At 38.4% G+C, this 27,966-nt stretch overlaps 1 pseudogene; it reads left to right on the top strand.

Moving 5' to 3' along the window:
* The first annotated feature begins 42 nt into the window (after positions 1-42).
* LOC110203170 (uncharacterized) lies at positions 43-27,936 on the top strand (annotated as a pseudogene).
* Positions 27,937-27,966: the final 30 nt, after the last annotated feature.

Below are 27,966 nucleotides of genomic sequence, written 5' to 3'. Positions count from 1 at the left end.
CACCCCCACAACCTTCGAATTCTCCCTTCTAGGGAAGTGGCAATGGCTACAGCATGGGCCCCACTGGCAATGGCCTTGGGTTGTGGGACAATCTTTGCCTGTAAGCATCACCCAAGTTCAGCACATCCTACTCAAGGTAAAGAAGGTAACCTTCCAAACTTAGGTAAGCATGCTCTTTTAAAGCTGTAGTTTTAACTGTTAATGAGATATTGATTTTCTGTGTAAAGTAATTTAGAAATGCATTTATCAAAACTGAAGTCATCTAATTGGTAATGGGTTTGTTTCAAGTTTCAAATTGGTAAACTATTTGTATCAGTTATGTGAAGCAACTTTTCATAATTTGGTTACTGCTAAAATAATTTGGCTATCGTTGGTTGTTGTTTTAATGTGTAAACTTTCCAAAAAGCTTGGTTGGGTTTTGTCTTGCTGAGAATTTGCAAGTATATAGAAATAATCTCTAATGATTGGCTTTTTATACCAGGACAAATTTAAGTTTGAGATATAAATTGTGGAAAAGTTTTTCTTAAGCTGTGATTAGTGAAATTTGCTGTTTGAGGTAAAAAAAACTCATGGGATTTTATTTTGAGTTATCTGATGGATCATAATAATCAATAATCAATAATCTACCATCTCAGAGAAATGCCAGAAGCTACCCAGAGAATGTGATACTGGTGGGAAGTCAGCATCGGGAAAAGCTGAGATGACAATTTTATTCTCAGTCTAAGATGAGATCTTTCTGGCTCAGTTTCCCCATTATGTTCCTTTGAAAAGGAATGTTCCCCACCTGGCTATTCCTGAGTCTTCCTATGAGGTGGATTGTTACTGCATGGTTGGAAAACTGAATTATGTGAAATTCCCTGGATGCAGCCGGTGCTTGGCTCCAGTCTACACCTTCTCTTTGGGACTCCCCACGAGGCAGGGACAGCTCTATGCTCCTTGCCAGCAGGAAGTAGTTTCAGAAGTCAAGACCTTTGCCCCTTAACCCAAAAGAATTTGGGTCCCATTTGTTTGAGGCGGGAATGATGAGGATGGGATCTGGACCCCAAATAGGAAAAACTCTGGACTTTCCCACATTGCCAAATCTCTGTTTTTTCCCTGAGGCTACAATCCCATCAACTGGCCTTTCATTACGGCTACACCCAACCTCCCAATTCTCTGTTACCCTTAACCTGCCCCAGCCTTCCATTGTCTTAGCTCCCTCTGGGCCTTGGCTGCTTCCCACCATTAATCCCATCTAGGCTCCATTCTCCCTTGGCCAAGTGGTCCAGGTCCCTGGCATTCTATTACCTCACAGTCCCTGCACAATGCTTGGCCACTCCTAGATTCTTCCCACAGTCTTTCTGTATATAAGGGTCATCTTGTCTCCTTTAAAGTGCTCAGATTCTTATAATCTAGCTACTGGTCACATGATTTTTACAATCTAGCCAATAGCTCACAGATGACCAGATTTCTTAAGAGTCTGGCTAATATCTTTAATAAACCTTGTCTTTGGCTCAAAATAAAAACAATTAGTGAGAGAATGAATATTATAAGGAGGGGCAGGAACTGAACTTTGATTACATTCTTTAGTTCTTAAGTTCCACCCCCCACCCCATCCTGCCCCAGCCATGGGCAATCCATTCAAAGAATTTGTGCCCCAGACAAGCTTGAGCAGAACATAATCACAACCCTACCTGGGTGGGGTTTGAACAAGAAAGTTAGTCCAATGTTCTTATCATCAATGTCCTTCAAGAGACTAAACATTTAAAAACAAGAAAATGGGGGGTAGAATTCTGGATATCCATAAATCATTGGTTATTAATAATCATTTCTCTCATTGTTGATGTATTATTAAACTATGGCTAAACCCATCTTGTCTACTTTTTAATTTTATTTTAAAATTTATTTATTTTTACTTTTCAACATTTACTTCCACAAGATTTTCAGTTCCAAATTTTCACCCCATCTTGCCCCTCCCCCACCCCAAGATGACATGCATTCTGAATATCCCTTCCCCTAGTCTGCCCTCCCTTCTATCTCCCCCCCTTGTCTTATACCCTTCCCCTTCTATTTTCCTGTAGGGCAGGATAGACTTCTATACCACATTTCCTGTATTTCTTATTTCCCAGCTGCAGGTGAAAACATTTTTTTTTAAACATGTATTTTTAAAACTTTGGTTTCAAAATTTTCTTGCTTCCTACCTCCCCACCCACCCTCATTAAAAAGGCAAGCACCTCAATATAGATCATACATGTGCAGTTATGCAAAACACTTCCACAGCAGTCATGTGGAAAACTAACTCTATTTCCTTTAATCCTATCCCCCCCATTTATTTTATTCTTTCTTTTGACCCTGTCCCTTCTCAGAAGTGTTTGCTTCTGATTAACCACTTTCCCAATCTGCCCTCCTCTCTATCATTCCCCTGCTCTCTTGTCCCCTTCTCCCTCTATTTTCCTGTAGAGTAAGACAGATTTCCATACCCAATTGAGTGTGTATGTTATTCCCTCCTTAAGCCAAATCCTATGAGAATAAGATTCACTCATTCCCTGTCATCTTCTCCTGTTTCCCTTCCACTGTAAGAGCCTTTTCTTTTCTGTTTTCTTTTGTGAGATAATTTACCCCGTTGTACCTCTCCTTTTCTCCTTCCCCCAGTAAAATCCTCTCCCATGCCTTAATTTTATTCTCCAGATATCACCCCTTCATCTTCAACTCACCCTGTGTTCTCTATCTATCTATCTATCTATCTATCTATCTATCTATATATAAATACATATAATTTTTTCCCTCCAAGTACCCTAATACTGACAAAGGTCTCATGAATTACAAATATCATCTTTCCATGCAGGACTGTAAACAGTTCAACCTTAATACGTCTCTTATGATTTCCATTTCCTGTTTACCTTTTCATGTTGTACTTGAGTCTTGTATTTGAAAGTCAAATTTTCTATTCACATCTGGTCTTTTCATCAAGAATGCTTGAAAGCCCTCTATTTCACTGAATAACCATTTTTTCCCCTGAAGGATTACATTCAGTTTTGCTGGGGAGGTGATTCTTGGTTGTAATCCTATCTCCTTTGCCCTCCAGAATATTATATTCCATGCCCTCTGGTCCCTTAATGTAGAATCCGCTAAATCTTGTGTTATCCTGATTGTGTTTCCACAATACTTGAATTGTTTCTTTCTAGCACCTTGTAATATTTTCTTTTGGACCTGGGAACTCTGGAATTTGGCTACAATATTCCTAGGAGTTTTCCTTTGGAGATCTCTTTCAGGAGGAGATCGGTAGATTCTTTCCATTTCTATTTTGCCCTCTGGTTCTAAAATATCACGGCAGTTTTCCTTGAGGATTTCTTAAAAGATGATGTCTAGGCTCTTTTTTTGATCATGGCTTTCAGATAGTCCAATAATTTTAAAATTGTCTCTCCTGGATCTGTTTTCTAGGTCAGTTGTTTTTCCAATGATATATTTCACGTTGTTTTCGAATGTTTCATTCTTTAGAATTTGTTTTATGGTGCCTTGATTTCTCATAAAGTCACTAGCTTCCAATTGCTCTTTTCTGATTTTTAAGGAAGTATTTTCTTCAGTAATCTTTTGGACTTCCTTTTCCATTTGGCCAATTTTGCTTTTTAGGGCATTCTTCTCCTCATTGGCTTTTTGGACCCCTTTTGCCATTTGAGTTAGGCTATTTTTTAAGGTATTATTTTCTTCAGTATTTTTTCTGAGTCTCCTTTAGCAAGCTGTTGACTTGTTGTTTTTCATGATTTTCTTGCATCACTCTCATTTCTCTTCCCAGTTTTTCCTCTACTTCCCTTACTTGCTTTTCAAAATCCCTTTTGAGCTCTTCCAAGGCCTGGGACTGATTCATATTTTTTCTTGGAGGCTTTGGATGTAGGAGCTTTGACTTGGTTGTCTTCTTCCAGTTGTATGTTTTGATCTTCTTTTTCACCAAAGTAAGATACTATAGTCTGACTCTTTTTGTGCTGCTTGCTCATGATCCCAGCCAATTATGTGAGTTTTAAACTCTTTGTTAAGGTAAGAGTCTGTTTCCAATGTGGAGAATGTACTGTCTCAAGCTTTTGGGGTTTGTACAGCTGTTTTCAGAGATACTTGTAAGGACCTGTAAATTTTCATTTCTTCCAAGGTGGTATGATAAGGGGTGAGGTGTTTACTCCTTTCCTGGCCTGTGCTCTGGTCTATTAGAGACCACAAGCACTCCTTTCTGTCCTGGAACTGTGAGGAGGGTTTCATCTGCATGGCCACTGCAAGCTCCACCATGCCAGTGTTCCTCCTCGCCCCAGGACCGCCACCCAGAACTGTGACCCAGATCCAAGCACGGGCAAAGCAAGAGGTTCCTGCCTCAGCACTGACAAAGAGATCCCTGCAGCTCCCCTCTGATCAGCCAGTCTGATTCCCCCTCAGTGTGTGGGCTGGAAGCTCAGGAGGCAGCCGCTGCCCCAGGCCACTCAGGGAATGGAGCTGAGACCACTTTACTTCTCTCTCAGCACCGCAGAAACAGGCTTTTCCCACCGACCTTCTAAGTTATCTTTGGAGTTCGTGTGTTGGGAAGTCTGGAAAGCACCACAGCTGCCTGTGATTCGGTCCTCTGAGGCCTGCTTTGGGTTTGCTGTGGCCTGCGTGCCCATGCCGCACTGTGCTCCTCTACCCACCCAGCGTGATATGCTTTTACAATCAACAATCCAAGTGGTCTTGGGCTGGAAATTTGTTTTACTGTGTATTTTTGTGGGGTTCTGCTGCTTTAGAATTTGTTTAGAGCCATTTTTTTATAGATATTTGGAGGGGTTTGGGGGAGAGCTCAAGCAAGTCACTGCTTTCATGCTGCCATCTTGGCTCTGCCCCCCACAGTCGATTTTTAGAAAGGTGCCTTGTATAACTGATAAAAAGGATGCTCCTTTATATTTCCATTAAATTTTCTCCAGAGATGTATCATATTGAAATTTTTAAAGATACTATTTATCTCCTTAACTTCTTTCTAATTTATTTTATGCATAGATTTATCTAGGTTTGGAAAGAGAAAGATGAAGTCCCATACTAATACAGTTTTACTGTCTCTTTCCTCCTGCAACACATTGAACTATTGCTTTAAAAATTGAATGTTATGCTATTTGCTACATATTTCTCCAGTATTGATATTGCTTCACTGTCTATGGTACCTTTTAGTAAGATGTAGTTTCCCTACCTATCTCTTTTAATTAGGTCTGTTCTTACTTTTGATTTTCCTGAGATCATGATTGATACCCCTCCCTTTCATACTTTAATTGAAGTATAATAATTCTGCTCCAGTCCCTTATTTTAACTGTGTGTTTCACTCTGTTTCAAATGTCTTTCTTATAAACAGCATATTGCTGACTTTTCTATTCCATTATGTGTTGTGCTTCTGTTTTATGTGTGAATTTATCCCATTCAAATTTGCAGTTATGATTATAATTGTGTATTTCCTTCTATGCTATTTTCTAATCTTTATCCTTCTCTATTCTCTATCTCTTTTTATCTTGTCTCTCTTCTAAAGTCTCTTTTGCTTCTGACTACTGCCTTTATCTCTCCCCCTATGTGTAACCCCCTTTCTTTTATCGCTCCCACCTCCTACTTTTGTGTTGAGTAAGAGAGACTTCTGTACCATACATACATACATACATACATATATGTATATATATGTATATATATACATATATGTATATATGTATATATTTATGTATATATATACACACACACACACACATACACACATATAAAATCTCCCCTTCTTTGAACCAATTTAGATGAGAGTGAGGTTTAAGCTCCCCTTCCTTCAAACTAGCCACCATACCCTAGTAGGCTATAGTTCAGATGGCTTAGCTGACTATGAAGACATTAATACAGAGCAAAGAGCAATAGAACCACTCACAGAAGAAGCTTTGTGGTTAGTCCTTTGACATTCTGTGCCAACTATCAGGCCTCGTAAAGGCACTTTGATGAAATCACCAAAAGCATCATTGGAGATATGAATTGCCCCTCCACAACATTGTTTCCTATATTTCTTGTGTGATTACTATGAATACTCATTCCCCACCCTTACCCCCACTGATTAGGGTATATTTGTAGGGAAGTGTGCTCAATCCTTATGGTGGAATGTTCTATTGCAACTCTTACTTTCCTATTTCATTAATTGTCTTTACTTAGAACAATTTGTGTCCTTTGGTTGATTAGAGAAAAATAATGGTTCCTGAGCTCTCATTTTGTGTGTCTATGGACATGCAGAGTGTCTTAAATGAGGGGTGGCTATTATGGAGATGCTAAGTATGAGAAGAGTGACCACAGATGCTATGTGGTATTAAAGAGATGGCTAGTGAACATCTAGAAAAGAAATAGGAATCAGAAAAAGTTAGCATGACTTGATCAAGAGTAGGTCAAGTCAGACTAACTTTACTTCCATTTTTGACAGGGTTACTAATGTGGTTAATCAGGGGAATCCAGTAGCTATAATTTACCTCAATTTTAGCAAAATATTTGATAAATTGTTCAGTTCTCATTTTGTGGAAGTAGGGTGGTGTTGTGGGCCAGATGATAGTAAAATTAGACTTGGAATTGGCTGAACGATTAGAATAAAAGGGTTCCATGTCAACAGGGAAGGTGGTCTCTACTGGAGTGCCCCAGAGATCAGTCCTTGGCCCTTCATTCCTTGACATTTTTATTAATGCCTTGGATAAACAGCATAGATGACATCCTTACCAAATTTGCAGATGGCCCAAAACTGGATGAAAGAGTCAGGATGCAAAAACATCTTGATAGGTTAAAGCATTGGGCACAATAGAGAAGATCCAAGATTGGAGTCAAAATACAATCCATGGGGGACATTCCATGTGAATCCAACCAACAGTGTGAATAGAGAGGATCACTGAATAAAGACCAGTCATGTGAGTTTGTTTATAGAAATGAAGAGGATTTCTCTGATGGCAATTTCACCTCATGTCATTGTCACCAAAAATTTACGGAAAGATTGTGCTTAAGGAGCCCAGATTTAGTTATCAGCACAGACTATGTAAGGAAATGGTAGAAACTGAGCAGCGCTTCACTGCAGGTTGAAAAACATTGGTACTTAACGAATGCTTAGCAAGACATGAACTGGTGGCTGGAATTATCCATCAGAAGCTCAATATCTGTCCAAAGATATCCCTGATAAGGCAATAAATAATTGTAAGGGATTTGGATTTAAACAAGAGCACCCACACATGAACCACATATACAGTTAAGCAATTTTGCTGAGAGGGCAAAGTAGAATTAGATAGATATCATTAAATAGGAACATTCAGTATGATTTGGGCAAAACCAAAACAAAAGCTTGGATGGACCCCAAGCAAGACCAGGGTGAAAAGACCATCAAATAAAAAGTGTTTTGGGTGGATCCAGGGCCTGGAGAATCCCCAAATACTTTGTAGCCATCTCTGGATTTCCTGGAGTTTCTGAGGTTGGGGTGACATTCTGGGTTCAAGCAATTTCTAGTTACATCAATTGAGCTTTAAACAATTTCAATAAATGAGAAATAATAATCCACATTGCTCACCCTTCCTTCTTAAATCTCCCACTGAATTTCACACTCACACATTCATGTTTTAAAGTTTTATTGGTGTCTTTTTTCATATTACAGTTACAGATAACCGCTACTTTGTAAAAGCATTCCTTTAACAAAGTAAAGCAATTATGTAAAACTACTAGTAAGATGGTTTTATCTGAAAGTGCATGGAACATTCCACATCCATAGCACTCCCAACCACTCTTTTTGAATCACTTTTTAAATCTCTCCCTCATTGCCACTCCACCTTACCTACCTTGTTAAAAATAAACAAGAGAGGACTTCCACTTTCGGAAGCCAAGATGGTGGAGTAAAAAGGTAGTCACTCTCACCCTTCCCTACCAACCTCTGAAAGCCCAGAAAATATCACCCCAGGAAAAGCCCTGGAACAGCTGAACTAAAAGTAAGTCAGGGAGCAGCAGTGCAGCAGCCCAGGTAGCTTGAGGGATTAACATGAAAGGCCCCTCTTGCCCTGGGGGAAGGGAAGAGGTACAGAATAGGAGGCATCCAAGCAAGCTATCAAAAAGTCCCACTTTAGCACACCAGAAGGAGATCCTGGTGCCTCAGCATTCTACAGCAAAGGGGTCTCCCAGTGCCTTAGCAAAAATAAGGGAAGTAGCACTACAAAGGGCCCCAGACAGATAAACACCCTGCAACATCCATCTGAAAGGAGGTGAAGAAAGCTAAACGAAAGGAAAAGCAGGCAACCTATAGTTGCCTGAAAGTTCCAGCCTTGCTGATTCCAGCCCAATACCAGGTAAGCTGCCAGAATCCTACAGCCTCCAATTGCCAACATAAGAGGCTCCAGCATATAAAGCCAGTGACCAAGACCTAGACTTCCAACACAAGAAGCTTGGGTCAAAGCCTTCTGCTCCCCGACAGGAGAGCTCAATCTCTTTAAAGGCCAGGGAATAAAGAAACACCAGGAGTAAAAAGAAACATACCACAGATTCATATTATGAGAAGAGTGAAGATCAAGGCAGAAATTCTGAAGAGGACAACATTGTCAACAAATCCACATTTACAACCTTAAAAGGGAATATGAACTTGTCTGAAGCCCAAAAATCCTTCTTAGAAGAGCTCAAGAAGGATTTTAAAACTCAAATGAGAGAAGTAGAAGAGTCCTTAAAAAATACAATTGGCCAACTGTAAAAAAAAGTACACCAAAATAAAAAAAATCCCTTAAAAATACAATTGGCCAATTGGGGGAGGGGATACAAAATCTAATAGAAGAAAACAAATTGTTAAAAATTAGAATTGGCCAAGTGGAAGCTAATGACTCTATGAGAGAGCAAGAATCAGTCAAACAGAAACAGAAAAAAGAAAAGAAAAAATAGATGAAAACATAAAATACCTCAGTGATAAAACAACTGACCTGGAAAATCGATCCAGGAGAGACAATTTAAAAATGATTTGTCTACCTGAAAATCATGATGAAAAAAAAAAAGCCTGAATAGTATCTTTCAGGAAATCATAAAGGAAAACAGCCCTGAAGTCCTAGAATCAGAAGGTAAAATAGCCATAGAAAGAATCCACTGATCACCTCCTGAAGGAGACCCAAATTGAAAACACCAAGGAATATAGTAGCCAAATTCCAAAATTACCAGGTCGAAGAGAAAATACTGCAAGCAGCCAGAAAGAAACAATTTAAATATCACAGAACCACAGTCAGGATTACACAGGACCTTGCAGCTTCTACATTAAAAGACTGTAGGGAATGGAACGTGATAATTCAGTAAGGCAAAGGAGCTTGGATTACAACCAAGGATCAACTACCTAGTGAAAATGAGCATGATCTTTCAGGGGAGGAGATGGATATTCAACCACATAGGGGACTTCCAAACCTTCTTGATAAAAAGACCAGAGCTCAACAGAAAATTTGACCTTCAAGTACAAGACTCAAGAGAGACATAAAAAGGTAAATGGGTCAGAAAGATATAATATGTTGTTACTAAGGGTAAACTTCCCTACAAGGGAAGATGATACTTGCAACTCTTGAGAATTGTATTGTTATTACACCATGTTAAAGGAGTATACATAAAGGGGGTGGATATAAGTTGACTTTGACATAATGATAAAAAAAATGAAGTGGGTTAAATGGATCCACGTAAGTGGATTAGTCTCATCTAAGAAAATATACTGAGAAAGGAGGAGGGAGACAAGGGTAAATTACATTACAGGAAAAGACACAAAAAATTATTACAGCAGAGGGAAAGAAGGGAGGGGGATGAGCATTGTTTGAACTTTACTCTTATGAGATTTGGCTCAAGAAGGGAATAACATAACCATTTAGGTATAGAAATCTAACTTTCCCTATAAGCAGTAGGAAGCAAAAGTGGAAAGAAAAGGAAGGGTATATAGAAAGGAGGGAAGAAGCCGTAAGGGTAAAGGGGAAGAAAAGGGAAAGGGCTAATACAAGGGAGGAGGGACTGAAGGAGGTGGTGGTCAAAAGCAAAACACTAGGAAGGAGGGAAAAGGAGAAAGGAAAAAGAAAAGCATAAAGAGAGTGGAAAAAGAATGAAGAGAAAAACAAAGATGGGTAATCATAACTGTGAATGTGAATGGGATGAACTCTCCCAAAAAACAGAAATGGATAGCAGAATGGATTAAAAACCATAATCCTACAATATGTTCTTTACAGGAAACATATTTGAAAAAGGGCAACACATATAGGGTAAAGGTAAAATGCTATAGCAAAATATATTATGCTTCAGCTGAAGTAAAAAAAAAAAGCAGGAGTAGCAATCCTGATGTCAGACAAAGCTAAAGCAAAAATAGATCTTATCAAAAGAGATAAGGAAGGAAACTACATCCTGCTAAAAGGCACCATAGACTATGAAGCAATATCATTGCTAAATATGTATGCACCAAACGGTATAGCATCCAAATTCTTAGAGGAGATGTTCAAGGAGTTATAGGAAGAAATAGGCAACAAAACTATACTCTTGGGGGACCTCAACTTCTCCCTATCTGAACTAGATAAATTTAACCACAAAATAAACAAGAAAGAAGTTAAGGAGGTGAAGAGAATATGAGAAAAGTTAGGTATGATAGACCTCTGGAGAAAATTGAATGGAGATAGAAAGGAATATACTTTTTTCTCTGATGGTACATGGCACATATACAAAAACTGATCATGTACTAGGGCAATAAACCTCATCATCCACTGCAGAAAGGCAGAAATATTAAATGCATCCTTTTCAGATCATGATGCAATAAAAACTATATGTAATGAAGGTCCATGGAAAGATAGACCAAAAAATAATTGAAAATTAAATAATCTCATCCTAAAAAATGATTGGGTCAAACAACAAGTCATAGAAACAATCAGTAACTTCATTCAAGAGAGTGACAACAATGAGACAACATACCAAAATTTATGAGATGCAGTGAAAGTAGTTCTTAGGGGAAGTTTTATATCTCTAAATGCCTACATGAATAAAATAGAAAAAGAGGAGATCAATGAATTGGGCATGCAACTACAAAAACTAGAAAAAGAATGAATAAATAATCCTCAATTAAACACCAAATTAGAAATATTGAAAACCAAAGGAAAAATTAAGAAAATTGAAATTAAGAAAACTATTGAACTAGTAAATGAAACAAAGAGCTGATTTTTTGGAAAAAGGAAACAGTAAATTGATAAACCTTTGGTTAATTTAATTTAAAAAAAAATAAAGAAGAAAACCAAATTACCAGTATCAAAAATGAAAAGGGTGAATCCACCCCAAGGAAGAGGAAATTAAAACAATAATTAGGAATATTTGCCCACTGTATTCCAATAAATTTGTCAATCTTAGTGAAATAGATAAATATTTACAAAAATTATAAATTGCCCAGATTAACAGAAGAGGAAGTAAAATACTTAAATAACTCCATCTCAGAAAGAGAAATTGAGCAAGCCATTGATGAACTCCCTAAGAAAAAAATCTCCAGGGCCAGATGGATTTACAAGTGAATTCTATCAAACATTTAAAGAACAATTAATTTCCATATATATAGACTATTTGGGAAATAGGTGAGGAAAGAGTTGTACAAAATTCTTTTTATGATACAACTATGTTGCTGATACCCAAACTAGGAAGAGTGAAAACAAAGAAAGAAAATTATAGACCAGTTTCTCTAATAAATGTAGATGCAAAAGTTTTAAATAAAATGTTAGCAGAGTACAGCAACTTATCACAAGAATAATGCACTATGAGCAGGAAGGATTTATATCAGGAATACAGGGCTGGTTCAGTATTAGGAAAGCTATCAGCTTAATGGATTGTATCAACAACAAAACTAACAGAAACCACATCATCTCCATAGATGCAGAAAAAGCGTTTGACAAAATACAACACCCATTCGTATTAAAAACACTAGAAAGCATAGGTATAAATGGAGTCTTCCTTAAAATAATAAACAGCATCTCCCTAAAACCTTCAGCAAGCATCATACATAATGGGGACAAGCTAAAAGCACTTCCAATAAGATCAGGGGTGAAACAATGATATCCATTATCACCACTGTTGTTCAATATTGTACCAGAAACATTAGCTTTAGCAATAAGAGAAGAAAAAGAAATCGAAAGTATTAGAATAGGCAAAGAAGAAACAAAGCTATCACTCTTTGCAGATGACATGATGATAAACTTAGAGAATCCTAGAGAATCAAATAAAGAACTACTCGAAATAATAAACAACTTTAGCAAAATTGCAGGCTATAAAATAAACCCACATAAATCATTGACATTTTTATATATTACCACCAAAGCCCAACAGCAAGAGATAGAAAGAGAAATTCCATTTAAAGTTCCTGTAGACGTTATAAAATATTTAGGAGTGTATATTTATTCTTGTTTCCCCTCATCTCACCTCTCTCTTGTTCTTTGTCTCTGTCTCTCCCCCACTTTCTCTCTCTCTCTCTGTGTTTCTCTATCTCTCTCTGTCATACACACACACACACACACACACACACACACACACACACACACATGCAAACTACGGACACTCACATGCACGGACACACACACACAGGGACCTGAGAGCATAAATTTAATTGGCCTGGGTAAGGAGGTTATATGTTTCTTCCAATCCCTTTGTTTTCCTATTGGATATAATGATTCACTGAGTTCATTTCCCCTGATGGGTTTCCTGCCCGGGTAAAGCTTCAGTGATATGAATACATAGCAAGGTGGGATCTAGGGACTGAGATAGAGACAGGGACCTGCTATGTTGGCTGTAGATGGATTAGGTCTCTGTCGAGTTGAGCTATCATCCCTCCTTGTTCCAGGACAAGGAGAGTACATTGGTAAGCATCCTGGCCCCAGGCCTTCTTTGTCACACTTAGTCTGCTCTCCCCTAACCAGTTCCTGCTTTCTTCCTGAGAATCCTTGGATTTGCTGAGGAGGCCAGAAGCCCAAGATGCCTCATGACACTTGATCTTCTATCCATAGAACAGCATCACTTCTTGGTTTTAAAGCCATAGGGACTGAGTAAAGAATTATAAAATATGAGAGCTATCACTTACACCAAGGAGTTTTTATCTTTTCTGGGATGGATCCCTTTGGAACCTGGTTAAGCCTGTAGACCTTTCCTCAGAAGAACATTTTTAAATACCTCACATAAAATATATTGGATCAGAAAAGAAAATAATTTTATTGAAATGAAGATGTAATTTTTTTCCCATCCAAGTTCACAGACATCTTGAAATCTATACTACCCCTTTGGGGGTCCATGGATGCCATGTTTAGAAACCTTATCTACACCAACTTTCTCATTTTGTAGACCAAGAAACCAAGGCTCAGAGAAGCTATCACTTGCTTGTGGTGTTAGAGAGCACATTCATCTGTGACTGCAGTGATTCATTTCAGTGTTTGATTTGTGATTTCTTACCTTTCTTAGGCCATGTATTAGTTTCTGTTGTGTTTAAGAATGTTGTTACTGCAATTGCCATCCTTCCTCCAGGGAAAGAAAATGGTGGAATGTCACTTGCTGAAGAAAAGAATTAAGACTGCAGTGAAATTGCCTGATGCAACCGACCCAAGTGCTTTCAGAATCACTTCTGGTTTATTTCAAGTTTTTTTTTAATTGATTTTTAGTCTGTGGTTCAGAAAGCTTTTACTAATGCCAAATGTACCGGACACACTGTGCTCTTTGGCAGTTAATAGATGTGTAGCACTGGGTGAGAAGGAGCTCACACAACTGCATTTTCCCATAAAGCATAAAATGGTGCTGTCACCATATTACCATAGCCTCCCCCGATACCTGTGAGAGTAGTATTAGATTAAGTTACTCACCTAAGAGACCACAGACAGGAGCTTTCTGTTGTCTTTGGTGCTGACCTGATGATTTTTCTATCCAGTGATGTCTCTCATAAACAGAACAGTTATGTAAATCCTTTAAAAACTCTCATTTCAATAAAAGGCAAAACTGGGTGAACATACTCACACATTCAAGGTGTAGTATTATGTACACAGGAAACCAAAGTCTTCAACTGAGGCTAATATGTATCTACTGAAAGCTCACTAGATGAAACTTTAATTTGGAAGGAACTATATTTCCTTTAACATTTTCAAGTCCCTTACATCTCTAGAGAGATGAGAATAGCCTAGTCAGGTGAGAATATAGGAGAGTGAATATGGTACTGAATTTTGAGACCTGGGTTTGAATCCTGCCTCAAATACTTAGTAGCTGTGTGATCTCAGACAACTCACCTTTACTCTTTGGATGTCAGTTTTTTTCTTCTATAAAATGAGAGAGTTAGAATACAAGGCCTCTGAGGTTCCTCTGAGCACTAAATCTATGATTGCAATCCTGTGGCCCCACTTGTGTTGCTTAAAAGAATGGTGGGTGGCATGAAGAGTAAACTGAGGCTTCAGATAGAAAGCACACATTTGAGAAAGTGGGCAGTGACTTAGAGGAGAGAGGCTTTGTTCAGAATGGGAGAATGTGGTACATTGGCAAGAACACTGCATTTGGACTTAGAAAGAGCAGGTATGAATCCCAGTGGTAGCAATTACTACAAAGACCAAAGCTATTCCTTTTGACTTATTTTCAGATTTGGTGTACTTCAGGCTTAATTTTTCCTCACTAGCACCAAGCACCTAAGTAATTATTTCCATGCACACCATGCATACCACTGCTAAGTGGTAAAGTGGTAAAGTCTTCACCAAACATCTGATATTTAAGAAATTTATTTCATAGCTAAGACTATCCACTTTATTGTACTTCTTTTCTTCCCTTTCCTTTCTTTTCCTTCCTTCCTTCCTTCCTTCCTTCCTTCCTTCCTTCCTTCCTTCCTTCCTTCCTTCCCAAGCTAGCTATTGTCCCATATCTCTCCTTTTTGTGGCCAAAGTCCTTAAGAAGGCCATCTACATTTGGTGTGCCTACTTCCTTTCTTCTCACTTGCTGCTCTTTCTTCTTCTTCTTCTTCTTCTTCTTCTTCTTCTTCTTCTTCTTCTTCTTCTCCTTCTCCTTCTCCTCCTCCTCCTCCTCCTCCTCCTCCTTCTCCTCCTCCTCTCTCTCTCTCTCTCTCTCTCTCTCTCTGTTCATTTTTTTCACAAGTGTCAAAACATTCACCTGCAACAGAATCATGAGCTTGGATAGCTCAGTTTTTAATCATACAGTTTGAAAGGGAATTTCACAGAAAGTTACATGATCCCATTCATAGCTTTTCAGATTAGAATGCAAACTAAAGCAAATCCTCCATCATTTGGCTGTCACCATGAGTCCTTGTTGTCCATTCCCCATTCTCCCCCTTACCACAAGGTATCAGGAATCCCTCTAGAATCATTCCATGGGGAACTCTCAGGATTGAGAAGCAGAAACTGGAGACCAACCTGCTCTACTCTTCATGAACAAGCTTGACTTTTAATAGGTTTAGGAACAGCTCTATAGAAAGGCAAAGTCCCCTGCACCTACAGTGCCACTGTCCTGGACACAATTGTATACCTCCAAGACTTAGCTGCAAAAACCTCCATTTTCAACTATTATTTCAAGTTACACTTTGTACTCTCTACCTCAACTGTTGCTGGTATATGTCTAAAAAGCTGGGAATAGCCAGGGATCCTAACTTCTTTTTGCCCTACCAAAGAGGTGCTACTTCATTGCTGCTGAATTCACAAACCCCTGGAGAGCTGAACATTGCCCTCTAGTTGGATCCTTACCTCCTGCCCTTTCAGTGCTCTCTATTACTGCAATCTCCATTTCCTCTTTAGGATCTCTTTCACCCTGCAAGAATTTTCTTCATCTATGAATTAACTCTAAACCAACAAATGTGGCATTACCTTGCCAAATTAGTTCTACTTCTTTCTATCTACTAGTACCTACCCTTACTACATGAGTGAACCATAACACCTATCATAATGGGAGTGTTTGGGAAGGCAGAAAAAAGAGGAGGAGACGTCCATGCTAAATAATTTCTGATGTTAAAACTTCATAGGTAAGGTGAGGGATACGTTGAAAAACTCCAAGGTTTGTTCTTATCAGTGGGTAATATTAACCCTTACTAATTAAACTGCAAAATTTAGGGTAAAACCAACTAATTGTGGTCGCCACTGATTTTTACTTTTATGTTGTAATGGATGACATTTGTTATGATTGAGTGTTTGGTAGGCATTTTTAAGGGTGATGATTTTTGTCTGAATGGCTATATTTACACTGAAGGAATCAATTTCTAACTACAAAAATTAAACCTGATTTGGCTCTTTTGCCCCCCTTAACTAGTACTGAACTGTGACATTGGGTCATATCAAATAAAAGCAGGGCTTACAATGTTTATAATGTTATACTAGGAGATGGACTAGAACCAGCATGCAAAGTGTTGACCATAAAATGTTGCTTCCCTCCTCTCTGGTTCTCCCCTTCCTCCTTGTCTACTCTTAACCTTTCAGTAAGCTGAAATATCATTTTTAGCTGCAAGATGTCACCAAAAGTCTGTGGTATTTTCCTCAACGAAAAATAAGCATTTACTGAGCATGTGTGACTGGTGAGTCATGGCACACAGCCTTTGCAAAGGTATGCAGATGAAAAATGAAGTGTCATTTTTAAAGAAAAGCAAGAAGACCAGTTGGCTGGACAGTAGAATTAGAAAGGGAATGGTATATTCTTGAAAATGAGCTATGTATATTTTTGTACATGTGGGTCCTTTTCCCATTTGTTTGATCTCTTTGGGATATAGCTCTAGAAGTGCTATTGCTGGATCAAAGGGTATACACATTTTTGTAGCCCTTTGGGCATAGTTCCAAATTGTTCTCCAAAATGCCTGGATCATTTCACAACTCCACCAACAATGTATTAGGGTTCCAATTTTCCCACATCCTCTCCAAAGTTTGTCATTTTCCTGTTTTGTAATTTTGGCCAATCTGATAGGTGTAGTGTGGTACCTCAGAGTTCTTTTGATTTGCATTTCTCTAATCAATAACAATTTAGAGCATTTTTTCATATGACTATAGATGGCTTTAATTTCTTCATCTGAGAACTGTCTGTTCATATCCTTTGACCATTTATCAATTGGGGAATGGCTTGTGTTCTTATAAATTTGTCTTAATTCTCTATATATTTTAGAAATGAGGCCTTTATCAGAAAGACTGGTTGTAAAAATTCTTTCCCATTTTTCTACCTTTCTTCTAATCTTAGTTGAATTGGCTTTGTTTGTGCAAAAACTTTTCAATTTAATGTTATCAAAATTATCCATTTTGCTTTTCATAATGTTCTCTATCTCCTGTTTGGTCATGAATTCTTCTGTTCTCCATAGATCTGATAGGTAAACTATTCCTTGTTCTCCCAGTTTACTTATGGTATCAGCCTTTATATCTAAGTTGAACCCATTTTGACTTTATTTTGGTATATGGTGTGAGATTTGGGTCTATGCCTAGTTTCTGCCATACTCTTTTCCAGTTTTCCCAGCAGTTTTTTTCAAAGAGTGGGTTCTTATCCCAGAAGCTGGGGTCTTTGGGTTTATCAAATAATAGATTACTATAGTCATTGACTACTGTGTCTTGCATATTTAACCTATTCCACTGATCCACCTCCCTATTTCTTAGCCAGTACCAAGCAGTTTTGATGATTGCTGCTTTATAATACAATTTAAGATCTGGAATTGCTAGGCCACCTTCCCCTGCATTTCTTTTCATTAGTTCCTTTGATATTCTGGACCTTTTGTTTTTCCAAATGAATCTTGTTATTATTTTTTCTAACTCTATAAAATAATTTTTTGGTAGTTTGATTGGTATGGCACTGAATAAGTAAATTAGCTTAGGTAGGATTGTCATTTTTATTATATTAGCTCGGCCTACCCATGAGCAACTGATGTTTTTCCAATTATTTAGATCTGATTTTATTTGTGTGAAAAGTGTTTTGTAATTGTGTTCATAGAGTTCCTGGGTTTGTTTCAGGAGGTAGACTCCTAAATATTTTATAATGTCTACAGTAAGTTTAAATGGGATTTCTCTTTCTATCTCTTGCTGTTGGGCTTTGTTGGTAATATATAGAAATGCTGATGATTTATGTGGGTTTATTTTATAGCCTGCAACTTTGCTAAAGTTGTTTATTATTTCAAGTAGTTTTTTACTTGATTCTCTAGGATTCTCTAAGTATATCATCATGTCATCTGCAAAGAGTGATAGCTTTGTTTCTTCTTTGCCTATTCTAATGCCTTCAATTTCTTTTTCTTCTCTTTTGCTAAAGCTAAGGTTTCCAGTACAATATTGAATAACAGTGGTGATAATGGACATCCTTGTTTCACCCCCGATCTTATTGGAAATGCTTCTAGCCTGTCCCCATTACATATAATGCTTGCTGAAGGTTTTAGATATATGCTATTTATTATTTTAAGGAAGACTCCATTTATACCTATGCTTTCTAGTGTTTTTAATAGGAATGGGTGTTGTATTTTATCAAAAGCTTTTTCTGCATCTATTGAGATGATCATGTGGTTTCTGTTGGTTTTGTGTTGATATGCTCAATGATGCTGATAGTTTTCCTAATATTGAACCAACCCTGCATTCCTGGTATAAATCCTACCTGGTCATAGTGTATTATTCTTGTGATAAGTTGCTGAAATCTACTTGCTAGTATTTTGTTTAAAATTTTTGCATCTATATTCATTAGAGAAATTGGTCTATAATTTTCTTTCTCTATTTTGACTCTTCCTGGTTTAGGTATCAACACCATATTTGTATCATAAAAAGAATTTGGTAAGACTCCTTCTTCACCTATTTTCCCAAATAGTCTATATAGTATTGGAATTAATTGTTCTTTAAATGTTTGATAGAATTCGCATGTAAATCCATCTGGCCCTGGAGATTTTTTCCTAGGGAGTTCATCAATGGCTTGTTCAATTTCTTTTTCTGAGATGGGGTTATTTAAGTATTTTACTTCCTCTTCGGTTAATCTGGGCAATTTATATTTTTGTAAATATGTATCCATTTCACTAAGATTGTCAAATTTGTTGGCATATAGTTGGGCAAAATAATTCCTAATTATTGTTTTAATTTCCTCTTCCTTGGTGGTAGCTTCACCCTTTTCATTCTTGATACTAGTAATTTGGTTTTCTTCTTTCTTTTTTTAATTAAATTAACCAAAGGCTTATCTATTTTATTGGTTTTTTCATAAAACCAGCTCTTAGTTTTATTTATTAGTTCAATAGTTTTCTTAATTTCAATTTTTTAATTTTTCCTTTGGTTTTCAATATTTCTAATTTGGTGTTTAGTTGAGGATTTTTAATTTGTTCTTTTTCTAGTTTTTTTAGTTGTATGCCCAATTCATTAATCTCCTCTTTTTCTATTTTATTTATGTAAGCATTTAGAGATATAAAACTTCCCCTAAGAACTGCTTTCCTGCATCCCATAGGTTTTGGTATGTTGTCTCATTATTGTCATTCTCTTGAATGAAATTATTGATTGTTTCTATGATTTGTTGTTTGACCCAATCATTTTTTAGGATTAGATTATTTAGTTTCCAATTATTTTTTAGTCTATCTTTCCATGGCCCTTTATTACATATAATTTTTATTGCATCATGATCTGAAAAGGATGCATTTAATATTTCTGCCTTTCTGCATTGGATTGTGAGGTTTTTATGCCCTAGTACATGGTCAATTTTTGTGTATGTGCCATGTACTGCCGAGAAAAAAGTATATTCCTTTCTATCCCCATTCAGTTTTCTCCAGAGGTCTATCATACCTAACTTTTCTAATGTTCTATTCACCTCCTTAACTTCTTTCTTGTTTATTTTGTGGTTAGACTTATCTAGTGCGAGAGGGGGAGGTTCAGGTCCCCCACTAGTATAGTTTTGCTGTCTATTTTTTCCTGTAACTCCCTGAACTACTCCTGTAAGAATTTGGATGCTATACCATTTGGTGCATATATGTTTAGTAATGATATTACTTCATTGTCTATGGTGCCTTTTAGCAGGATGTAGTTTCCTTCCTTATCTCTTTTGATTAGATCTATTTTTGCTTTTGCTTTTCTGAGATCAGGATTGCTACCCCTGCTTTTTTTACTTCAGCTGAGCATAATATATTCTGCTCCAGCCTTTTACCTTTACCCTGTATGTGTGTCCTGTAAACAACATATTGTAGGATTATGGTTTTTAATCCATTCTGCAATCCATTTCTGTTTTGGGAGAGTTCATCCCATTCACATTCACAGTTATGATTACTATCTGTGTCTTTTTCTCCATCCTTTTTTTCCTATTTATGCTTTTCTTTCTCCTTTTTCCTTTCTCCCCTTCACTAGTGTTTTGCTTTTGACCACGCCTCCTTCAGTCCCTTCCCCTTTTATTATCCCTTTCCCTTTTCTTCCCCTTTAGTCTTACTGCTTTCCCTCCCTTCTTCCCCCTCCCTTTTCTTTCCCCCCTCCCTTTTCTTTCCCCTTTTCCCTCCTACTGCCTATAGGGCAAGTTAGATTTCTATACCTAACTGATTATATTATGCCCTTCTTGAGCCAAATCTGATGAGAGTAAGGTTCAAACAATGCTCCCCCCCTTCTTTCCCTCTGCTGTAAATAGGATTTTGTGTCTTTTCCTGTAATGTAATTTACCCTTGTCTGCCTCCTCCTTTCTCAGTACTTTTCTAAGATCAGATTGATCCACTTATTTGGATCCATTTAACCCACTTGATTAGATTTTTTTTTATCATTACATCAAAGTCAACTAATATCCACCCTCTTTATGTATACTCCTTTAACAAGGTGTAATAACAATACAGTTCTCAAGGGTTGCAAGTCTCATATTCCCTTGTAGGGGTTTAAACAGCCCCCCCTTATTAACAACATATTGTATCCTTCTGTCCCATTTACCTTTTTAAGTCCTTCTTGAGTCCTGTACTTGAAGATCAAATTTTTTGTTGAGCTCTGGTCTTTTTATCAGGAAAGTTTGGAAGTCTCCTATTTCATTGAATATCCACCTCCTCCCTTGAAAAATGATGCTCATTTTTGCTGGGTAATTGATCCTTGGCTGCATTCCAAGCTCCTTTGCCTTATGGAATATCATGTTCCATGCCCTGCGTCTTTTAATGTAGAAGCTGCAAGGTCCTGTGTAATCCTGACTGTGGTTCCATGATATTTAAATTCTTTCTTTCTGGCTGCTTGCAGCACCTTCTCTTTCATCTGGTAATTTTGGAATTTTGCTATTATATTTCTTGGCATTGTCAATTTGGGATCTCTTTCAGGTGGTGATCGGTGGATTCTTTCTATGGTTATTTTCCCTTCTGGTTCTAGGACTTCTGGGCAGTTTTCCTTTATGATTTCCTGAAAGATACTGTCCAGGCTCTTTTTTTCATCATGATTTTCAGGTAGTCCAATAATTTTTAAATTGTCTCTCCTGAGTCGATTTTCCAGGTCGGTTGTTTTACTGATGAGGTATTTTACATTTTCATCTATTTTTTCATTTTTTTGTTTCTGTTTGACTGATTCTTGCTCTCTCATAGAGACATTAGTTTCCATTTGTCCAATTCTAGTTTTTAACAGATTGTTTTCTTCTGTTAGTTTTTGTACTTCCTTCTTCAACTGGCCAATTGTGTTTTTTAGGGACTTGTTTCTTCAGTACTCTTCTGTTAGTTTTTGTCCTTCCTTCTTCAATTGGCCAATTGTGTTTTTTAGGGACTTGTTTTCTTCAGTGTATTTTTTTTCCAATTGGCCAATTGTATTTTTGAAGGACTCTTTACCTCTCTCATTTGACTATTAAAATCCTTCTTGAGCTCTTCTAAGAAGGCTTTTTGGGCTTCAGACCAGTTCATATTCCCTTTTGTTGTTGCAGATGTGGGTTTGTTGACAATGTTGTCCTCTTCAGAATTTCTGTCTTGATCTTCACTCTTCTCATAATATGAATCTATGGTACGTTTCTTTTTACTCATGGTGTTTCTTTATTCCCTGGCCTTTAAAGAGATTGAGCTCTCCTGCTGGGGAACAGAGGGTACTGACCCAAGCTTCTTGTGTTGGGAGCCTAGGTCTTGGTCACTGGCTTTTCTGGGGCCTCTTATGCTGGAATTGGAGGCTGTAGGTTTCTGGCAGCTTACCTTGTGTTGGGCTGGAATCAGCAAGGCTGGAACTTTCAGGCAATTCTAGGTTGCCTGCTTTTCCTTTCCTTTAGCTTTCTTCAGCTCCTTTTAGATGGCTGCTGCAGGTGTTTATCTGCCTGGGGCCCCTGCAGTGTTGTCTCCCTGTTTCTGCTAATGCACTGGGAGATTCCTTTGGTGGAGTGCCGAGGCTCCTGGTGGTTTTCTGAGCTGGTTTCCACGGTTCCCCCCTCACTGAGGCACTCAGAGGTCCAGGTGTTGGTGTTTGCCTGCTCTACCACCTGGGCTTCAGGATTTCTTCACAATTGGAGGCTTCAGGGCTCCTACAGCTCACCTGGTGTTGGGTTGGAATCAGCAAGGCCGGGCTTTAGGAAGCCTTTAGGTTGTTTTCTTCACCTCCTTTCAGATGAATGCCGCAGGGTACTTATCGCCTGGGGCCCCTTGTAGTTCTGCCTCCCTTATTTTTGCTGAGGCACTGGGAGACCCTGGGCTGCTGCACTGCTGCTCCTGTCTTTCTTCTAGTTCAGGTGTTCCAGGGTTTTTTCTTTTTCTGGGCTGATATTTTCTGGGTTTTCAGAGGTTGATAGGGGACAGTGAGAGCGACTACCTTTTCACTCTGCCATCTTGGCTCCCGGAAGCGGAACTCCCCCCAATTCCAATTTTTGAGGAATTATTTTCTTCAGTGAGATTTTGTACTTCTTTTTTCCATTTGGCCAATTCTATTTTTTAAGGAGTTATTTTTCTTCAGTGAATTTTTGTGCCTCTTTTATCATTAGGCCAATTTTGGTTTTTAAGGTGTTATTTCCTTCAGCATTATTTTTGTGCCTCTTTTACCAAGCTGTTAATTCACTTTTAATAATTTTCTTGCATCACACTCATTGCTTTTCCCAATTTTTCTTCTAGCACTCTTATCTGTTTCTTTAATTCTTCCAGGAATCCTTCTTGGAATTGGGTCCAATTAGCATATTCCTTTGAGGCTTTGCTTGTAGCTGTTTTATCATTCTTGTCTTCAGAGTTTATGTCTTGGTCTTCACTTGCTTCTTACAGTCCAATTCTTTTTCTTGTTATTTGTTCATTTTTCAGCCTATTTCTTGACTTTGAATTTTAGGTTAAAGTTAGGTTCTGCTCACTTGGGGACAAGGAGGCATTGTCCCAAATTTCAGGCTTTATTGTGCTGCTGTTTTCAGAGCTACTTCTGTGAGTCTGCAAGTTTTTGGTGCTTTCAAGGTGATATGATCCTGAAAGATGTATGGTCACTGAACAGTCTGTTCTGGTATGTGCTCTTGTCTTTACCTAGGAAGTGTTCCTGCTCCCCTGCAACCACCAGTACTAGCACTCCTTTTTTCATTGGAACTGTGGCCAGTTCCTTTGTGACCAATCACAAGCACCCCTCTCCCCCCTGCAATAGCAAACCAGAACTGTGTATGGGCAATAAAGTTTCCAATCAGTGTCATATATATCCAATGACAGAAAATGGTCCCTTGTAATGTCTTTCTGATCAGTTGTCCAACCCTTTTCCTGTCTCTGGGCTCCATACCAAAATTTATGGGATACAGCCAAAGCAGTACTTCTGGGAAAATTTATTTCTCTAAATTCTTATATCAACATAATAGAGAAAGAAGAGATCAATTAATTGAGCATGCAGCTAAAAAAAAAACTAGAAAAAGAAAAAATTAAAAATCCCCATTTGAGCACCAAATTGTAAATCCTGAAAATCAGAAGTGAAATTAACAAGGTTAAAAGGAAAAAAATGTGTTTCCTGTAAACAACATATTGTAGGATTATGGTTTTTAATACATTCTGCTATTCGCTTCCTTTTATGGGAGAATTCATCCCATTCACATTCACAGTTTTGATTACTATCTGTGTCTTTCTCTCCATCCTATTTCCTCACTTATGTTTTTCTTTCTCCTTTCTCCCTTTCCCTCCTCACTGGTGTTTTGCTTCTGACCATTGCATCCCTCAGTCCTGCCTCCCTTCTATTAGCCCCCTCCCTTTTCTTCCCCTTTACCCTTACTACTGCCTATAGGGCAAATTAGATTTTTATACCTAACTGATTATGTTATTTCCTCCTTGAGCTAAATCTGATGAGAGTAAGGTTCAAACAATACTTATCTCCCTTCTTTCCCTCCACTGTAATGAGTTTGTGTGCCTTTTCCTGCAGCATAATTTACCCTTGTCTGCCTCCTCCTTTCCTTTTCTCTCAGTACATTCCCTTAGTTAGATCAGATTAATCCACTTACTTAGATCCATTTAATCCACTTGATTAGATTTTTTTTTTATCATTACATCAAAGTCAACTTAGACCCACCCCTCTATGTATAGTCCTTTAACATGGGTGTAATAACAACATAGTTCTCAAGAGTTACAAGTGTCATCTTCTCTTGTAGGGATGTAAACAGTTTGCCCTTATTAATAATATGTTTGGTTTTTTTTTCTGTCCTGTTTACCTTTTTATGTCTCTCTTGAGTCTTGTAGTTGAAGATCAAATTTTCTGTTGAGCTCTGGTCTTCTTATCAGGAAAGTTTGGAAGTCCCTTATTTTGTTGAATGTTCATCTCCTCCCCTCAAAGATTATGCTCATTTTAGCTGAGTAATTGATTCTTGGTTTTAATCCACATTTCTTTGCCTTACAGAATATTATATTCAATGCCCTATGATCTTTTAATATAGAAAGTGCAAGGTCCTGCATAATCCTGATTGTAGTTCCATGATATTTAAATTGTTTCTTTCTAGCTGCTTAGAATATTTTCTCTTTGACCTGGTAGTTTTGGAATTTGGCTACTATGTTCCTTGGTGTTTTCAATTTGGGATATTTTTCAGGAGGTGATCAGCGGATTCTTTCTATGGGTATTTTATCCTCCAGTTCTAGAACCTCAGGGCAGTTTTCCTTGATGATTTCCTGAAAAATACTGTCCAGGCTCTTTTTTTTTCATCATGATTTTCAGGTAGACCAATAATTTTCCAGTTGTTTCTCCTGGATCTATTTTCGAAGTTAGTTGTTTTACCGATAAGGTATTTTACATTTTCATCTAATTTTTCATTCTTTTGTTTCTGTTTGACTGATTCTTGCTGTCTCACAGAGTCATTACCTTCCACTTGCCTAATTCTAATTTTTAACAAATTGTTTTCTTCTATTAGATTTTGTACCTCTTTCTCCATTTGACTTTTTAAGGAGTTGTTTTCATCAGTGTACTTTTTTTTTCCAGTTGGCCAAGCGTATTTTTTAAAGACTTATTTTCTACAGTTAATATTTGTCCTTCCTTTTACAAGCTATTGACTCTCTCTTGCATACCTCTCATTTCTTCCCCCAATTTTTCTTTTACCTCTCTTATTTGACTTTTACAATCTTTCTTGAGGTCTTCCAAGGAGACTTTTTGGGCTTCAGACCAGTTCATATTCCCTTTTGAGGTTCCAGATGTGGGTTTGTTGACAATGTTGTCCTCTTCAGAATTTCTGCCTTGATCTTCACTACTCCCATAATAAGAAGAATCTATAGTACTTTTCTTTTTGCTCATAGTGTTCGCTTATTTCATGGCCTTTAAAAAAAATTTAGCTCTCCTGCTTGGGAGCAGGGAGCACTGACCCAAGCTTCTTGTGCTGGGAGCCCAGGGCCTGGTCATTGGCTTTCTACGTTGGGGCCTCAGATGGTGGCAGTTGCAGGCTTTAGGCTTCTGGCAGCTTACCTGGTGTTGGGTTGGAATCAGCAACACTGCAGCTTTAGGGGTGGGGTGAGTAGTCTGGCCCCTGGAGGTTGCCTACTTACCTGGGCCTTCTGCTTTCTTCAGCTCCTTCCAGATGGATGTTTCGCTGCTGTAGGATGTTTCTCTGCCTGGGGGGAACCCTTGGAGCACTTTCCAGAGTTTTGCTGAGGTACTGGGAGACTTGGTTGCTGTAGAATGCCAATGCACATGGTGGTTTTTTGAGCCAGTTTCCACTGGTTTTCCTGTGCTTACTGAGGCACTTGGGGTCCTGTGGTTGGTGTTTGCCTGCTCCACCACTTGGGGTTCACCTGCTATGCTGAGGTGAGGTTTTCCGCTAGCTTGCTGGTATGCCTCCCAATCTGTACTGCTGCCTTTCCCCCAGGGCAAGAAGGGTCTTTCCCCATTATTTTCTAAAGCTTCCTGGGCTACTGGATTGCTGCACCCCATCTTCCTGCTGGTTCAACTGTTCCAGAGTTTTTCCTGGGGCAATATTTTCTGGGCTTTCAGAGGTTAATAAGGGAGAGTGAGAGTGACTTACTTCTTACTTCTTACTCTGCCATCTTAGCTCCTGGAAGTCGAGTCATCTCTCTTTTGCTTTTATAAAGAAACTACTGTCAATTCACTTTTTTTCTAATGTGTCAATTGAGGTTTTTGATTTTTTCATTGAAATATCTAAATCCTAATCGTCACAGCAGGATCTGAAGCTACTGCTGCTGGGGCTGCTACCATCAGTCAAGGCAAATCTATGGTCAGCAATAACACCATGGCAACCATATCATCCTCCAGAAATGGCAAAATCAGCAGCACCACCAAGGTGCAAACTTTGAATAGGCATAAACTCATGATAAACTTTCACCATTCATAAGTGCTGTTACTTTTATTAAGATTTCAACTGTTGCTGCTGCTGTTACACCTGCTGTCACCCTAGTTAACTATGGTCCAGGATCAATGGTGTTGCCTCTGGTCAAGGGGAATACTATTAATGCTATTTTGCCTTCATCTTCTAATGCTGCTATCCAGACTTCTTTCTTCAGCACTGTTATGTCCTCCTCTTCCTCACCCACTGTTATTTTCTCCTCCAGCATTGGAAGTGTGGGACATACTATGGTACTAGTGAGGCCACCAATTCACACAGCAGGACCTATGGTAGCTTCTGCTACTGCTACCCACAATGGGAGCAATATTGTGATCAATTCAACTATCAGTCTGGGTGGGTTGCCTGCTACTGCTGCTGCTTCTATAGCTGCTGTGGTTCCGGAGTTTCCCTTCAGGCATCCCTTGCGAACAAATATCTGGCTCCAGTATGTCAGCCACAGCAAACACCCAAGTCATCAAATTAGAGCCCTCTACAACTATAGTACAGGCAGTGCCTCAACAGTGAACACTGACAACCAGTGGCCAGACCACCATAGTGGGTAACATGATCATTGGACAAATTATGCAAGATGGCATCCCCAATCCTCATGGGATACTACATCTTTCTCCAGTTCCTGGGACCCCTATATGGATGGCTAAAGGCATTGTCAATACAGTGGCACAAAGTCTTTCAAGGACTCAAGGACAGCTACTATACTTGGTGTCTGGGCAACACTGTCTCCTACAGTTTTAGCACCCTGTCTGGCTCAACCAACTCAGAATCCTAAAAAAAATTCAAAATTTGTAGCTACTCCCAGGTATGGTTCTCATACAAAATGAGAATGGACAGTTGTGAATGCTTTTTCAACAGATCTTGACAGGCCCACATTTATTCCCAGCCTCGGAATACCATGAAACCATTCCCTTCAACTCTCATAAGTGTTCCTGCTATTCAGATATTAGTACAGGCTCCCAGAACACCAATAATTGCCTAGCAAGTGACACCAACAACCACAATTAAACAAATGTCTCAGGCACAGACAATGGTACAGCCAACTACAACGCTACAGTTGTAGTACATCCTTAAATTGTCCTGGGTGGTACCACACTTGCATTAGGAATAGTCTTCACTATATTGTCTGGAATTCCTCAGATGACTTCACAAGGAGCCACAGTAACTTCTGCTGCCACAGAAACTAACAAAAATGTGAAGAGATGCAAGAATACCTCATCTTTCCGAAACTTTCTTTCTGAGCCTCCAAAACAGTGACCAAATTTTGGAAATGTGTGGGTCAACCTCATCATCTATGTCTACTTCCCTGGAAAGTGTACTGCCAAGGTAAATGATCTTAACCATAATACT

The sequence above is a fragment of the Phascolarctos cinereus genome, unplaced genomic scaffold (genome assembly GCF_003287225.1).
Source record: "Phascolarctos cinereus isolate Bilbo 61053 unplaced genomic scaffold, phaCin_HiC Scaffold_1;HRSCAF=81, whole genome shotgun sequence".
NCBI classification, from domain to species: Eukaryota; Metazoa; Chordata; class Mammalia; order Diprotodontia; family Phascolarctidae; genus Phascolarctos; species Phascolarctos cinereus.
Note: the sequence above shows the minus strand (reverse complement) of the source record. Positions and strands in the feature narration are given on the sequence as shown.